This window comes from Medicago sativa, chromosome 6 (assembly GCF_051527215.1).
Source record: "Medicago sativa cultivar Bolivia chromosome 6, Bolivia_mono, whole genome shotgun sequence".
Classification (NCBI taxonomy): Eukaryota; Viridiplantae; Streptophyta; class Magnoliopsida; order Fabales; family Fabaceae; genus Medicago; species Medicago sativa.
The window spans coordinates 8,573,869-8,591,397 of NC_140754.1; the positions used below are offsets into that span (position 1 = coordinate 8,573,869).

A 17,529-nucleotide genomic window follows, 5' to 3' on the forward strand; every position below is an offset into this window, starting at 1 on the left:
CGAGTACAATCACATACATGACGGATGAATTCCTAGCTAATGTACATCGGACTCCCTCAGTGTCGTGCGGACCTACATTGTGGAGCGTGTCCCGTTCCCCTGACGTGAACCCCTTGTATCCCCCTGGCGTGGATAGCAAGAGACACGACACCTACATCTTGCTTAAGGTCTTGGTCATACATTAGTCATATACATACATGTGAGCGCATAACTTATACTTGCTTGAAAGATAACCACGGGTCCGTAACCTACCCGATTATTGGTAATTGCTTACATAGTTGCTCATATAAAACTTAACCTAACATGACTAGGTTACATGATAACATGCTTGTTCTCGACTACCTAAGTCGAGGCTCTATGATTCCCCATTCTTAGGACTAACTTCTACCCGGACGTATTGCATATCATGTCACTCTGACGTATCATTTATTAACAAACAATGTTAATGATATGCCATGCCTTTCCCTTGTTTAAAACCTTGTTTAGAATTGTACTTTAGACACTTGTAATTGAGGGGTTCATAATTCAATAAAAGATTGCAAGAAATGGGCCTCGAACGACATTTCTGGACCACAAGAACGTTTCAAAAAAAGCTGTGCTGAGGCTGCAGGCTTAAGCGTGCAACCAAGCGTGCAGTTCGCTTGCCAGTTCGCTTAAGCGAACGCGTAAGCGAACAGAATTGTCCTCTCGACCTTTTGTACGCTTAAGCGAACCGGGCTCACTCCAAGCGAAGTTCATCAGTCCATAATGCAGAAAATCGAGATTTTAACATAAAAACCTCATTTCAAAGTGCTCTAACATATCCAAATCATCCAGAACATCATAAAAACAATTTATATCATATGCATGGCAACAATTAACAACATTTGATCATAAATGGTACAAAGCGGTTCTACAACCTAATTTCTTGATTAACATAACATGAATTTCTCACATGGATAATCACACAAAACCAAGGTAGGAAAGCTAACTAAGAACTCACCATGATGTTTGTAATCATCTAGAATCCTCAATAAGCAAAACCCTACTCTTGCTCCTTTGCTCTAATTGAATCCAAGGCTCCAAGCATCCATTCATACCATAATCTTTAGCATCAACAATTATGCACAATATTCCAAGAATTTTCAAAGAATCCCAAAGCTAGAACTTCTCTTCAATTCTCACAATGATCGGTTAGTGATGGTTGCATGTTGATTTTCATGACAATTGATTAATTGTGGGATTGCATGACAAGAGGGAGAGGGAGGGCGATACCTAGAGAGAAGGGAGAGGAAAAATTCTGTTTTTCTTAAGCTTAGAGAGAGAAACCTCAATGAATAATGAAATCTCTAGCACAAGCACTACTTATATACTCCTCATATACAATTACCAAAATGCCCTTTGCCTTAAACGTGCTAAAATTCGATACTGACACGTCCCGAACTTATTGATAATGACATACTTCATTGTATTTGTCATTCCCGAACTTACATCTTCTGACACGTCCGATTGATGAAATTCCAATACCCACGAGTGGGATGTTACATAATGACTAATGAGGTACAAAATTAGATCCATGTTGGCTCAACAACCAATTCTCTCTTCAATGCTTACATAATTGTACTTCTTAGACTATATATTGCCCCGTAGAAAAAGCGCACATCTGTTGTTAAATAATGTTGTGCAATAAAGTTGCTGCCAGATACCAAGAGATCACTTGGTTGAAAAATCATTAATTATGAACCTTGTGGTACTCGGTTCGGCATCTCCATCACCCAAATATAGATATAGAGGTATTTCAAAATACCCATCACCCAAATATAGATATAGAGGTATTTCAAAATACCTTTTTTTTTTTTTCTTTTCAAAATAACTTTTTTTTTTTTTATATATATCCATTCTTATATGTAGTTACTTTCAACTACTTCCATTTATCAAACTATTAACAGGTGTCACTATTTCATAGATATCACTAACTTGATAAAATGGGTCTAGAAATGGAAATCTGAGTATGAGAAATAATGTACTGTAGTGAAGTGATGAGCTGATGAACTCAAGTCCGGCTATGAAATAAGAATACTACTATGATAGATGCAAAATGGTTTGAGTATGCTCCTTGTTCTCAGCATTCTGAAAAACAGCAATTGCAGCTAGTTTTTACATTATTATTAGAAATCACCAATGGGTGAACAACTCTTAGGACAATTGATCACAAATCTTAGAAATAGAAATATCAATAGAACTGCAGAAGCATAATATGCTGGTTGAACTTCTATATAAATCTGAAATTTTTATATAAATCATAGAAATATCAATATATATATATATATATATATATATATATATATATATATATATATATATATATATATATATATAAATAAAATCAAACAAGTTCTGAAATCAATGAAAACTTCCAATTTCTCCAATTTGATCTAGGACCAAAGTTTTTCATGTGAGATAGTAATAAGTTAAGTCTATAGAAAAGCATGGCCTGCTAAACTTTTCTTATGAAATCAATATTTTTGGTTTGAATGGTGGCCGTGTTACTTTGTATGCTTTGAGTTGAACACCAGGAATCACCAAACTCAATTGCATTCTAGAATAACAGGTGTATTCATTGTTGGTTGACTTATATATCATCTTTAATGTAATTTTCCATAACAAACATTAACCGTACACCGATAAAGTCTACTAATTAGATGTCTAAGATAAATTACAATTCCTCTAAAAAAAAATTACAATTAGATGTATTATATATCTTTTTTTCCGACAAGTAACTTAGTGGTTAGATATTCATCCATAAGATAAATAAGTGTGATGTTTGAAGTTTGAATCCTTACCTAATACATTACATGCAATGCCCGTGTCAATTGAATTATGCTCACGGAGACATATATATCTTATTGTTTACGAGCTTGAATTAGCAATATTTATATTTCGTATTATAAAGCTTAATGATTGTTTTTACAAACAAAATAAAAAATAATAATTAATGTTTGTTATGTTGGTTCAGAAATGTCACCTTTCATGTTCGATTCATGACGTAAACCCCAATAATGGTTTGCACATTAAATTATTCTATATTCATGACCTTATTTTTCTTTTGAAAGGATTTTATAATCATGACTTATTCGTGAATGAAAGCTTCATCATCAAAGAAAATAATAAATATGTTAGGTACATTTTTTTGTGTGATTGTGGTTGATTATAGATAGTTTTGGGGTGTAAAATGACTTCTCTAACTCTTAATAATTGTGAAGATTTGTTTTGTTGACATGATGTTAAACCGGTTTTTTTCTTCTTTGATAGATTATTATCTTTCTCCGTGTTTTCTTAAATTTTTAAAATTAAGAAGTTCCATATAGAATAGTTGATAAAATCTTTGAGTCTTTATATACAAATGTGTAATATTAGATTGTATTCAAGCATAAAAGAGGAAACTTACTCTGTGGAGGAAGTTGTGGATTGATTTAAATTAAAATTAAAAAAAATTTAAATATATAATCCATTAGTTCTCCCGGGGGATTGATATTAATCTTTATTGTTTGTTTTTTTTTTAGTGTTTTTGTTGTTGTTAATCTTATGGTATCTTTGTTTGTGTTGAGTTTTTTTTGTTGTTGTTAATCATCTGGTATCTTATGATAAAGGCAAAATGGTTGAGTATGCTCCTTGTTCTCAGCATGCTGAGATACCGCAATTGAAAAGTTTGTGAAAGCTACATTGTGAAGTAATGTGCTGTCCGTTTTCATTACCATGAGGGAACATTTATACCAATACATTTATACATAAATAAATCATAATGGGTTGGTGGCATACATAAACAAATCATAATGGGTTGGTAAGGCTTAATGGGTTGGTAAGGCAAGAATATTGTATTCTAAGACACCCCCGCAGTCGAAGCGGGAGGTTCACGAACGCTTAGACTGGTTCGAAAATCATCAAAAAGAACACGAGGTAGGCCTTTGGTGAAGATATGGCAGGAGCAGTGGACATGTTGATGTTGCTGGACAAAAGTAGAAAAGAATCTGAAACAATATTAAAATCAAAACAATACAGCCAAATTAAGTCACAGACTCGGTGAAGAGAAGAAGATTCATAAGGAACACATCAAGCAGAAAGATGACATTCTTGATGAAGTAATGAAGTTGAGGGAAGAGATAGAACAACTCAGAAAAGAGAATGAAGCGCATGAGGATGAACCCAATGAGAAAGATAGCATATGCAATGAAGTAGTGAAGTTGATGAGAAGAGGAGAAAAGAAGAAAGCACGCTAACTAGACTGTTGGATTCTTAGAGAGAAAGGGTTGTGGTGGCTTTGGAGACTCTGCAGACAGCAACCACACTCGAGAGATTGGCCGGTGGACAATGGTGCCGGCGGTGGTTCAGTGGACAGGCAGAGCTTCACCACTCACCAAGATTCCGCCCTTGGCAAAACAGACCTCCGGTAGCGATCTGTTGCTGAGAAGAAACGGCGGGTGCGGTGACCTGTTGGTGAGGAAGAACAGGTAACATCTGCTGCTGGTGTTGAGAAGAGAAAGGCAGCGGCGGTGGCTGTTGAGTAAGAAACGGCAGCGGCTGTGGCCTGTTGTTGAGGAAGAACAGGTAACAGCTGCTGCTGGTGTTGAGAATAGAAAGGCAGCGGCGGTGGCTGTTGAGTAAGAAACGGCAGTGGCGGTGGCCTGTTGTCGAGGAAGAACAGGTGACGGCAGCGGCCTGTTGTTTGAGAGAGGAAAAGCGACGGCGGCGGCCTGGTGTGAGAAGGGAAAGGCAGCGGCGGTGGCTGTGTGGTCAGGCTGGAAAGAAAAGAGCTCTGATACCATGAATTTGTAACATCCCAGACTGCTTTTTAGGATTGCCGACTAACCCCACAAACCAACACGAGTCTTTTCAGCGTGTTTTGTCCTCACTCGCACGCTTACCGGGAAACTTCCCGGTAGGTCACCCATCCTAGTACTACTCCAAGCCAAGCACGCTTAACTGTGGAGTTCTTATAGAATGGGCTACCGAAAAGAAGATGCATCTTGTTGATATGGGTAGTACCTAACAATTCTTATAAGCCTTCCTTCAACCATGTAGTCCCATATCTACACGGCCTCCGGATCCCTCTCATTCCGATGTGATTCGGTTCCTCTTATTAACGTGGGGTCATCCTTATGGATAGTGCCCGTTCCAACTGGCGGGAACCTTTCGTATCCAACTGGCGGGATATCGAAAGCCACGTCGTGGGTGTTACATGCCCACCAGCTTCCGCCTGGTTCGTCCCCGAACCACACCGTACTTGGAGAGGTCTGCTCTGATACCATGAAAGCTACATTGTGAAGTAATGTGCTGTCCGTTTTCATTACCATGAGGGAACATTTATACCAATACATTTATACATAAATAAATCATAATGGGTTGGTGGCATACATAAACAAATCATAATGGGTTGGTAAGGCTTAATGGGTTGGTAAGGCAAGAATATTGTATTCTAAGAGTTTGCTTACAATAGATTTTTTAATTATGTTTTTACATCATTATTAGAATAAATGATCGCACCTCTAGTTTTGTTATTCAACGAGCAAATTGAAGGTGTTTGAGGGAAGAACTGCAGAAGCAGAATATGCTGGTTGAACTTCTATATATATTTGCAGAGTGCTGAAGTAAAAAATGGTGGACCTGTAAATATGAAATTTTTCATTAATCATAGAAGTCCCACATAGAATAGTTTATAAAGTCTTTGAGTCTTTATATATAAATGTGTAATATTAGATTGTATACAAACATAAAAAGGAAACTTATTTTTGGAGGAAGTTATGGAATAACTTAAATTAACATTAAAAATATCTTAAATTAACATTAAAAATTTAAATATATATGAAAATATAAAATATATATGAAAATATTTATTGTTTGTTTTTTGAGTTTTTTTTGTTGTTGTTAATCTTATGGAATTTTTGTTTGTATTTTTAGTTTTGTTGTTGTTGTTAATCCTATGGTATCTTCATTGTTTTTATTTTTTTATTTTTTTATTAATCATATGGTATCTTTATTGTTAGCTTTTTTGGGGGGTTTTGGCTATAAATCCTTTTTTTATCAAAAGGAAAGACTAAAGCTCATGAGTAAGTGAGACGTCTAGTTTAGCGAACCAATCTGCACAAGAGTTCCCTTCACACAAGGTATGAACAAAACCAACATTTCAATCTCTCAACAAATAAGAACGAATGTTATCATTCAAATGAGCATAAAGGTGATTAGATAGGAACCCGCCCTTGATGAAAGCCAAATTTGTTGATTTGAGAGTCTGACTCACAAACGATTTCCTAAAAATCAAGATCCCATGTGATTTGTAACACACAAGAAATGGCACGAAGCTCCGCATTAATATTAGAAGTATGACCATAACTTCCAGCAAAACCAATGATCCAACAACCCAGAGATCATTGCTCAAGAGACCCCCGAATCATGATCTACCAAGGTTACCAATCAAACTACCATCAATATTAACTTTAATCACATTATCTAGAGGAGGGTGCCAAGAAACCAATCTAGGAGTAAGGATAGAAGAAGGACCACCAAAAATCTTCTTGGTGGAATTATAAGGAGGGTAAATTTGGCTAAAAATAAACCAGATGGAGTGATTAATGTTAGAGAAAACTTTGTCATTTCTAGACTTCCAAACAAATCAACTTTAGAATAGTTTATAGAGTCTTTGAGTCTTTATATATAAATGTGTAATATTAGATGGTTGATGTAGTAATTTTGCATCAAACAAGATAAGTATTTGTATATCGTCTCCACAGGGAATAGTGCGTTATCAAGGACAGTTTAACATCAATTATCATTCAAAGTATTAAGAGTACTTGTTTGTTTGTTTGAAATGTGATTAGCTAAACTAATTTGCAAAAAGTAAAAGTTGAGATAAATAAGGATTGAAACTTGTTAGGAGTAGCGTTCCTTAATCAAGCATCACACGTAGCCTAATGATCCATACGAATTCTAGCTTTATAAACAACATTATCACAATCAATTCTAAACTATCCTTCGTGTCCAAAGTGATATAATTAACTCTAAGGTATCGTTTAAACATTCGTGTCCAAATCCCTTAAACGATAACAAAGTCGATCAAATAACCTAATCGACCGTGTCCAGCCTGATTAAGTATCCGAAAGCATTTAACTCTTGATTATGGTGATTATCACAAGATTAACAAAGATGTCAAGTAAGTTAACCTAAGATATATTGCTACTCTAGCTCTAGATTCAAGAGTTTGTGTCCAAAGCATCTTAAATCTCATTGAAAGCATTAACACAAGAATAACAACAATATTGAATATAAATTGCTAGAACCATATATTGCAAGATCAAAAGATTACATGTTTAGCAAGGATCAAGTACCTCTCATCCCAACAAAGGGTATTTAGCTACACATCATCATGGAAGCCTTGCAAGGATGGATTGAAAAGGAAGGATTCATTACACTTGTGATGTCTCAACAAAGAAATAAAGATCCAACTTCCAAAACCACTCTTACTCTATGAAGAACTACCCTATTTTCTCTCTAAAAATATCTAAAGGTGAAAAACTAAGAAGAACTAGAAACCCTAGATAATTCTTAAGATATTTACAAAGAATAGCAAGTGGGCTATATATAGAATTCCCACTATGCTTGAGCTCGCCTCGCGAGCAGCTTTACTCACCATGGCGAGTTATGTTTCCTTCACCATTAAGATTCTGCCACGTCACCCTGGGAGGGTCAAACCGCCCTTACTCGCAACGGCGAGTAGCTCTGCTCGCCTCGCGAGCAAGAGGGTTCTCACGGCTTTTTGGCTTGAATTGATGCTCGCCACTGCGAGCTGCTGTGCTCGCCTCGCGAGCTGTGTAATACTTGCGGCCCTTTTGCACTTTTCTTGGCTTTTTCATACTTGCTTAGTGTCTTGAGGTCAAATCCTGCACAATTGGGTAAAGTAAGGCAATTAAAGCGTAATAAGGCAATTATCACTTTTATCTCGGCTGTTCCCTAAATTACTTGCAAAACAAGTAACAAAAGTGCTTAAAATATAACATGAAAGTATCACTTCCTAGCACTTATCAATGGTATACAAGCATAAAAGAGGAAACTTACTCTGGGAGGAAGTTATGGATTGATTTAAATTGAAATTTAAAAATATGAAATTCACTCCATAGTTCCTCTGAGTGAGAGATTAATCTTTATTGTTTGTTTTTTTAGAGTTTTTGTTGTTGTTAAGCTTATGATATCTTTATTGTTTTATTTATTTATTTATTTATTTATTTATTTATTTATTAATCCTATGGTATCTTTGGAAGCACTCCACATCAAAATCCCAACTGCAAACCAATTGGATCAGTTGCTTTGGAAGCACTCGACATCAGGTGACTTGACTCTTAAGGAAGCTTATGAATTCAAGCATCATCAATTTCAAGATCTTCCTTAGGTAAAATCATTTGGAATAACAACATACCTCCTTAAAAGTCTCTCTTTGTTTGGAGATTAATGCACTGCAAACTTCCTACTAATGACAACCTCATGTCTAGGGGTTGCAATATCCAATCTATGTGCAACATTTGCCTAAAGAACACTGAAAGCACCTTTCTCTAATCTATCGATTCCATCAATATACCATTTCTTGATATTTTCTTTTAAAATTCGCTGGTGAGTGGGAGTTATGTTCGACGGAAAAAGAAGCCTCTAGAAGCTCACATGTGAATTCAGGATACATGCGAACACCACCTCAAGAAATCTCTTTCTCATCTTCCTGTTAAATTTGATTAACCTACTTCTGATTTCTGATTTCAGGTTCCTTTCTAGTTATTGTTTTTGTTTTTGTTTTTTTAATTTAATTTGATTTGTGCAACTAACTATAGCTCCAAAATGTTTTTAGATCTTCAACTTTCCGTGTTTCTATTGTTTATTAGATATTAGTGTAATTTTTTAGTGCCTTGTGGTTTTTATTTCATGCTTCGATTTCAATTTAAGAGAAAGGATAATTTTGATTTTCAGTTAATTTCTGGAAATCTTCAATGAACTCCTTTAATTGGGTTTCTCCGTCGGTTTCGCCGTCATTCACTTCGTTGTTCAAACTTGTTCAGCTCTCCTACTTCATTTAGTCAAGGTAAAGAAAGACTTTGTTTTCCTATAAACTTTATTCAATTGAAACTTTGTTTATTGGTTTAGAAAGAGTCATAAAATTACTTGATATAGAAAGGGGATTCATACGATTTTTGTTGAATGTTGTTTGGATTATTTGCGATTTGGATATTTTAATCGTTTATTGTGTTACTAGTTGCTGATCTAATACAAACACTTGTTGGAAGTTATTTTGAAAAATAATTTGATAGGTTTTTATTATATACTCATACTTTACCTTTTGGAAAGATGAATGCCATTGTTTATTAAAATATAGTAATGAATATTGTAGTTGAACCAGGTGTTTGTTTGCCTTTCTAAGCAGTTTCAGTGTGGTTGTGTTGAGATGTTTGAGGTCTCAATGATGTTGGTTCTTGGTGGTAGTATAGTACTGGTATGTTGTGGATTGGTGCTTCGGGCTATCTTTGGGTGGGCTAAGGCTTGGTCTTGGTTCGAAGGTGTCTGCTGTTTGTTTGTGTTAGGTTGTTCTCTATGTTTTTTTTTTTAAAAAGTGTTAGGATGTTCTGTTTTCAGCAGTTTGTGGGTTCCAAGTTACTAGGGACATGTTTTCAATGTTGGTTTGGGGGAGTTTTTTTTTTTCCGGCTGCAGGTTTTGTAGCTCTTGTAAGGGCGCCTGCTTCTCTTCTCTTGTAATTCTTTTTGCGCACCTTGCCCGCCTTCTGCTTGGTTTTATGCCATTTTAATATTTAGCTCTCCAAGATATCTTCGATGAAAACAATTGAACTTTATTTTATATTTTGTTATAGAAATAGCTTATACATAAAGTGCTTATGCTATAAGCTTCAAATTAAGTTGTTTATCCCAACAAGGTCTTACTTTAGCGTGTAAGAGCATCTCCAACAATATATAGATTTTTATGGAACTCAAAGTTGGTTCCATAAAGTACTTATGCTATAGCCTTTTGAGGGCAAGATAACATGTAAAAGGAAGTTGTTGCTTAATTATATTAATGGGTAGGTTTGTATAGTTTTTGTAATGCCACAGGCCTATAATTACTTTAATCTGTGGTAATTACTTTGTCTCCTGTTCCATAGATATATCATAGTATCAGTAAATATACTTAAATAGCTTTTTTTTTTATACAATATCTTAGTGGTCCTGAATCTAATCTATCTTTTGTATTGTCAATTATAGGTGATGTTTTATTTTCATTTTTTTTTCACGTTCTTTCCAGGGTTACTTTGACAAAGATATATATATATATATATATATATATATATATATATATATAATATCAATTAGGCCTTGGCTTGTTTTTCAAAGTTGCAACAACGAACAAGGCACAATGAAAGTTCCTAAACATAGAAAAGACCCAAGTTGGCTTTAATGAAGGTAACATAGGGAAATATCCTTGTTTATGACCATATTCTAGAATTAACTTATAAACTAAAATGGAATTTTGTCTATGTGCATTGTGTTGAGAATGGAATTTTCACTTTCCTATTTTTGGACAGGATGCTCTTTTTAAATTAGGCTTTGAGAACTATTGTCCCAAGACACATGATTCACTCTGATTATTTTGCTTGTTATGTTAATTGTGATGACTTGCAATATCTTGATGCTTCATGAAATCTGAACTGATTATTAAAAGTTAATATTTTAGAAGGAAGTTGTTGGATATTGTTTTTTGAAGGAACAAGTTGTTGGATATTTGATAAGTGAAGCATAATGTAGTTATGTAAGCACTTTTGGAGATGAATATTATTTTTATGAAGATTTATAAATGTTTTGCACAAGTGTGTAACTGTGATGTGAATGTGTTTGTGTGTAACTATCTAAGCCCTTTTGAGATTAGCTTGGTTCACATGTGTGTGTATTTGACTGCTATCTAATGCTTTAGTTTACTTTAAATTGTGATGGGCTGAAATATTGCCAGACTAATTTGCAAAAATGCTCATACATCGTCTATTCCAAGAAATGTGAAATGCTTGATTTATTTTTGTATGTTCTCGTTGTGGTTCTTATAATTGGTTTTCTTATGGCATTATATGCTAATGCCAAAATGGTTAACCATTTAAGGACATGAAGATATAATCAGAAATTTTAATTGAATGCTAAGATTATAATTATGTGATGTGATCACAACAGACCCCGATATGAAAGGTCTCCTCTTGACTATTATATGGTGTGTTTGTGGTGATTAATTGAATTAAGAGCTTGGAAACAGAAAATTTGATAAACTCCCTCCTGTGAAACAATATAAATTGATTGTTGAAAACAGTAGACGAGAGTCTAAATTTTGTGACACAATGGTTTATCCCGTGAGAACATGGTTTGAATCTCACTACTGATGTGAAGATTTCATGATAGAGTAGTTTGTAAGTACCTGTTTTCTGAGCTGAGACTTTTACCAATGACATTGAGCGTCTCGGATTCAACTCACCTAAACTTTTACCAATGCTTTTAGTTAATACTTATGGTATACTGATTGATAAGTTTTCTAAATATGTAGGCTGTATTTGTGCATACTTCATAGACGTTTTGTATATATTTTCTAAGATTGGAGTTTCTATATGAATTTCATGTGTTATGTTTTATAGTTACATGTTTTGTTGTATCTTCTTACCTATGTCATTGTATTTGCATGCCGCGTTGTATTTGTGGTTTCTAGTTGAAAGGGGAGACAGATATACAGGTTTGAACATTTACTTGACCAATTTGAAGTTATGGAAGAAATCCTCACAGTAATATTGATATAGAAAGTTAATCTTGAATGTGTTTGATAAATTAACAAAACGAGTTTAACTAAAATAGTTCGAGTCATTTAACCCTGATTATATTAAGTTCGAAATCATACAGATGTTCATGCCTTGTATCAAGCATAACATGGAATCCTAGAGAATGCCTTAACTGTGTATGAGGCGAGATGGGGGTGTGTTTCTGTTTTGGTTGCTGTATCAGATGCAGAACCTGTTTTGCTAGTTCTATTTTTGGCTGGTTGGGAGTTTCTGCTATGGGCCTGCCGTGTTTTGGTGCCTGTGTGATTTCTAGGTGCCTGTGTGTTTGTTTTCTAGGATTTTTATGTTTGCTGGACTGATTTTCCAGGCTGGTGTGTGGTTTCCTGCCATCAGTTTTTGGTTTGTTTGTTTTGGCTTCTTTGTATTTCCTCGCCGTTTTGCACTTCTGGTGCGTGGGTATTAATGAATATGTTGTTTCAAAAAAAAACTGTTGTGGTCAATTATATAGCTATGATTTAAGCACTATATGGTTGTTTTGTTGCACAAAATCCGTACTTTTTCAACTAATACACGTGGTTAGATCAAATTAATGGCGGAAGAACACTAGAAATTGTTGGTGTATCCTGCAACTATTTGATGTTAGGTTTTGGTCCTGATTTACATGACCCCATTTTCTATATTGATTGAACACAACTTTGGTGTGTGTATACATATAGCTTGAAGAAGCGTGTCTTTTATCTTGTTTACAGGAGGCTAAAACTCTTACAATGTTTGGTTGAGACAAAAAATAGTTCATTATTGATATGGATTTAGCTCTTTGTTTATTTGATAGCATTATTGTGCACAGTTTCCATACCCAAGTTAACTTCTACTACTTCCTATTTGTTTCCTTGTTTATTTGATAGCATTATTGTGCACAGTTTCCATACCCAAGTTAACTTCTACTACTTCCTATTTGTTTCCTTCTTATTTTCACCCTTTTTTCTATTCTTTAATGTCAAGAAACTTGCCTCAAGACTTCTGCTCATGAAATTGCAATTGTTTTCTAGGTGAAAAATCCAACAGCAAGAATTGAGCATGAGGCTAGTACGTCGAAAATTGGTGAAGATCAGTTATTTTACTTTCAACAGAGAGGAATAGACTATGAAAAAGCAATGGCTGCTATGATCTCTGGATTTTGCCGTGATGTCTTCAACGAGCTTCCCGATGAATTTGGCTCCGAGGTGAACCAACTCATGAGCTTGAAGCTTGAGGGGTCAGTCGGATAAACAGCTTGTTAGGCATCATTATTTTGAATTAGCTCAAGCCATTGATTCTTAAAATTGTGGAAGTTTTCAGAGGTAGTGTGTCTGGAAAGATGTGTACATGATGTATATGATCTGTATAATTTTGTATGAAACATATATAGATTTTGTCTGGAACCATGCCGCAAAGAATCCATGAAACATCAAGTTTCAAACCTTAATGTATGATCTCTATTATTGTTATAATAAGAGTCTCACATTTGATGAGATAACGTCTGACGATATGTTTCGAGTATAATTAAACTGATTTATTTATTTTTTTTAAATAAATTCAACAACTGCGACAGTTCCAAACTGCTGCAATGGGATTTTAAAAATATTTTTCATCAATTGCGACTGTTATAAACTATCGGAACACCCCTTTCAAACAAAAAAATGTCCTTTGCGACTGTTTTGAACTGTCGCAATACCCATTGCGACTGTTGCAGCGGCTGTTTCGTGAACTGTCGCAAAATGCTGTTGCGACCCCAACATCCCTAACAGTTCAAGAACAGTCGCAGATGTGAATTTGCGACCCTTAGAACAGTCGCAATCCGTCGTTTTAAGGGTCGCAAAATGCATTTTTTCTTGTAGTCTGAACCTTTAGGGAATAGCAATTCTTACTATGCTGAGTTGTGTGCCTTTATGAGAGCCATTGAAATTGCAAAGAGTTCTAAGCGGATTCCTTGGTCTTTGAAAAACCGTTGGAACAATGTTATGGCAGCTGCTAAGGATCTAAACTGCATGGTGACACACATTAATAGGGAGGGAAACCAAGTGGCTGACTTATTGGCTAACCATGAATTAACTCTAAGCTCTATTTTTTGCTGGCAGGAAGTTCCGGCTTTTATTTTGGATACTTTTGTTCAAAACAAGTTGGGATGGCCCAACTTTAGAATATGTTTATCTTGGGAGTTTTGGCCTAGTCCCCTCCCCTATGTAATTATTCTCTCCTATATATGGTATTTTGGTTGGTATGCTCTTTGCTACCAACTCTTTTTGCAAAAAAAAAAATCCTATGGTATCTTTATTGTTTGTTTTTTGGGGTTTTAGATTGTAAATCCTTTTTTTTTTTATCAAAAGGAAAAACTAAAGCAAAAGAAAAAGACAAAAAATTACAAACGGAGGAACATAATTCAAATAGCATCAGCTAGAAAAACTATCGATAGAGGATAAGGAAAAGTAGGGATGATCCTAAACTCATGAGTAAGTGAGGCGACTAGTTTAGGGAACTAATCTGCACAAGAGTTTCCTTCACGCAATGTATGAACAAAACCAACATTTCAATCTCTCATCATATAAAAACGAATTTTATCAATCAAAGGAGCGTAAGGGTGAGTAGGTAGGACCCCGACCTTTATAATAGTCAAAGTTGTAAATTTGAGAATCTGACCCACAAACGATATCCCTAAAATCAAGATCCCAAGTGATTTGTAAGTTGTGACCAACAAAATATATTAGTAGTATGACCATAACTTAACTTCCAGCAAAACCAATGATCAAACCACCCAGAGAATTCCTCAGGAGACCCCTAAATCCTGATCTACGAGGATTACCAATCGAACCACCATCAACATTAACTTTAATCACATTATCTGGAGGGGGTGTCAAGAAACCAATCTAGGAATAAAGATAGAAGAAGGACCACCAAAAATCTTCTTGGTGGAATTATAAAGAGAGTAAATTTGGCTAAGAATAAACCAAATGGAGTGATTAATGTCAGAGAAAGCTTCGACATTTCTAGACTTCCAAACAAACCAACATTCAATAAGAAAGAGTGTTTTATACTGACATGTTGCATGCATCTTAAACTATATAGCACTAACATTTTTTTTATTGAAGGTGTGTCTACTATCTAACATGTTTCGACGTCTAACACTGACATGACATCGACACATATAGTTACATTCAAATTGTTATTGGTGCTAGCGTCATGTTTGGTGTCTATATATGTGCTTCATAGGTAGTAACCGAGGTTTACTTAATTGAATTTAGTGTAAGGATTTAATTTGTATATAGACAATCAGTGTTATTTCAAGTCAAGATGACCGAGTCTAGACACCATATCTTGTTAATATATTTTGTTAACTTTAATGTATGTGTTATTGACCTTGTATTACCGTTTTCTTTCCTTTTCTCCTGTTAATATATTTCATATACTCTTCGTAATTTTGCCAATTTTAATGAATCACACATGTTTGATATAGGACCAAAGTAGTTTAAGCGAGACTGATAAATTCAAGTCTCTCTGCTACCATTATAAGAAAAAGTTAATTATGGTCAAATCTTCATAAGTATTTTGAGGTCATTACTCAATCTGCCATATAAATTGTAGCATATTATTCAATTTGATGACTTCTATGCATTACTTCGAATTTTTATCTGATGACCATTTCAAATATCCTTACAGCCTTCAATTTCTAAATATTACTCTAAACTTTCAAAATAAGGGTAAAATATTAAAGTAACACGTACGGACGGTACGGTACTATTTACTCACAAATTGTGTACACTAATTCGAAGTTTTGAATAACATTAAAGTTTTAACAGTCATTCTGTTGTAGGAGACATAGACACAATTGATCAAACTTCTGATCATTCATGAGTTCTTCTTAATTCACGCTTTTATATATCTATTTTCCTTAGAACTAAACTTATTATCTAATAGATTGAAGATATAGTAAGGTCGAAGCAATGATCTCAACCTTGATTAATGTAATTGAAGCTCTTAAATATTTAAGTTGAGTTTGTACAGGTTAATATGGGTTTAATCAAAATTAACTTATGATACTTAACTTACAAAATAGTCCTTCAAAACTTGTATATTCATGAAAACTTAAATGAGTGTCTGAACAAGTTGAGATCTATTAAGTAATTTTAACTAATGCAATAAGTTGTTCTTTGCAAAATTCATAGACATTTTGAAAGAGTCTCACTTGGTCTTTTTGAAATAACTTGCACAAGTGGATTTTTTTTTTGAGAGAGGTATAAGTGGAGGAATTTGTATAACAAGATATTTATCACACCACACAATCGTTTCTTATTTATCGTCGCAAGAAAGTGTCTAGTTTAACTTTTAGAATTTTAAAATTGTGATTTAAGACTTCATATTAAAAGGATTTCAAAAGACACTCCCATGTTAGATAAAAATGACTAACTTTAAATGTAATAATATCATGTGCACTGTTTTGCCATGCGTGGAATAACAACAAAAAAACTCAAAAAACAAAGATTAATCTCACCCCAAGAAAGATGAATTCGTTGAATTTCATATTTTAATTTAAATAATTTTTTAAATTAATTTAAATTTAATTTTTAAATTTTTTATTTTTTTAAATTAATTTAAATTTAATTTTTAATTTTTAATTTTAATTTTTTTTAAAATTTAATGCAATCCTTCATCCCTCAAAGGATAAGTTTTCACTTTTTATGCTTGTATGCATTCTAATACTACACATTTATATATAAAGACTCAAAGACTTTATAAAATATCCTATGTGGGACTTTCTAATTTTTGAAATATAAGAAAACATAAGAAACATAATAATCTCTCTCAAAGAAAGAAAGAAAAAAAAAAGGTTTGGCGGTGCAGTGTAGCCTTCTCTGCCCTCCCAAGAACGAAACAAAAAACTAGTTTAACATCATGCCAACAACACAAATCTTCACAATTATTAACGGTTAGAGAAGTCACTTTTCACCCCCAAAACATTCAATAATTAACTACAAACACACAAAAAATGTAACTAATATATTTGTGCTTGTCATTGATGATGAAGGTTAAGAAATACGCTTACTCCAATTCAATCCACCATGTCCCATCAAAGACATCATGCCAAGTTCAACCTACTTATAAAACTTCCAATAATCTCATTTTCTTCAAAAACTTTTTGTAATTTTGTTACCAAGCTTTCATTGATGAATAAGTCATGGTTATAAAATCCTTTCAAAACAAAAAAAATAGGTCATGATTATAGAATAATTTAATGTGCAAACCTTTTATGGGATTTTCGTCATAATCGAGCGTGTATGGTAATATTTCCGTACCAACATAACAAACATTAATTATTATTTTTTTTTTACAGACAATCATTGAACTTTATAATACGAAATATTGCTAATGGAAGCTCTTAAACTAACATGTTCCTTCCTGCTGTGACTTGGTTTATTGTTTCATTTAATTTCTGTATACACAATCAGTGTAAAACTATCTCTTATTACACCTACATTCAAGCTACTCAGAAACTAACATAATAAAGTGGCCTTATGGTATGACTTGTTTGAATGTAAACAGGACTGTTAGTGTAATTGTAAATGTGTGATTGTGTAATTGTAAACAGGACTAACATAATCAAGCACTCTATCTTCTTGAGTGTTGCGGATCATTATTTGGTTGGAAGTTAATAAAAACAAGCTTGTGCCTTGCTAGAATACTGATTTGT

General features: G+C 34.1%; 1 long non-coding RNA gene across 1 annotated transcript; it reads left to right on the forward strand.

Moving 5' to 3' along the window:
* Nucleotides 1-3,672: 3,672 nt before the first annotated feature.
* LOC146912553 (uncharacterized) lies at nt 3,673-4,805 on the forward strand. The gene is made up of 2 exons (XR_015016748.1): nt 3,673-4,584; nt 4,682-4,805. It is a non-coding gene; the product is annotated as an uncharacterized LOC146912553 (long non-coding RNA).
* Nucleotides 4,806-17,529: the final 12,724 nt, after the last annotated feature.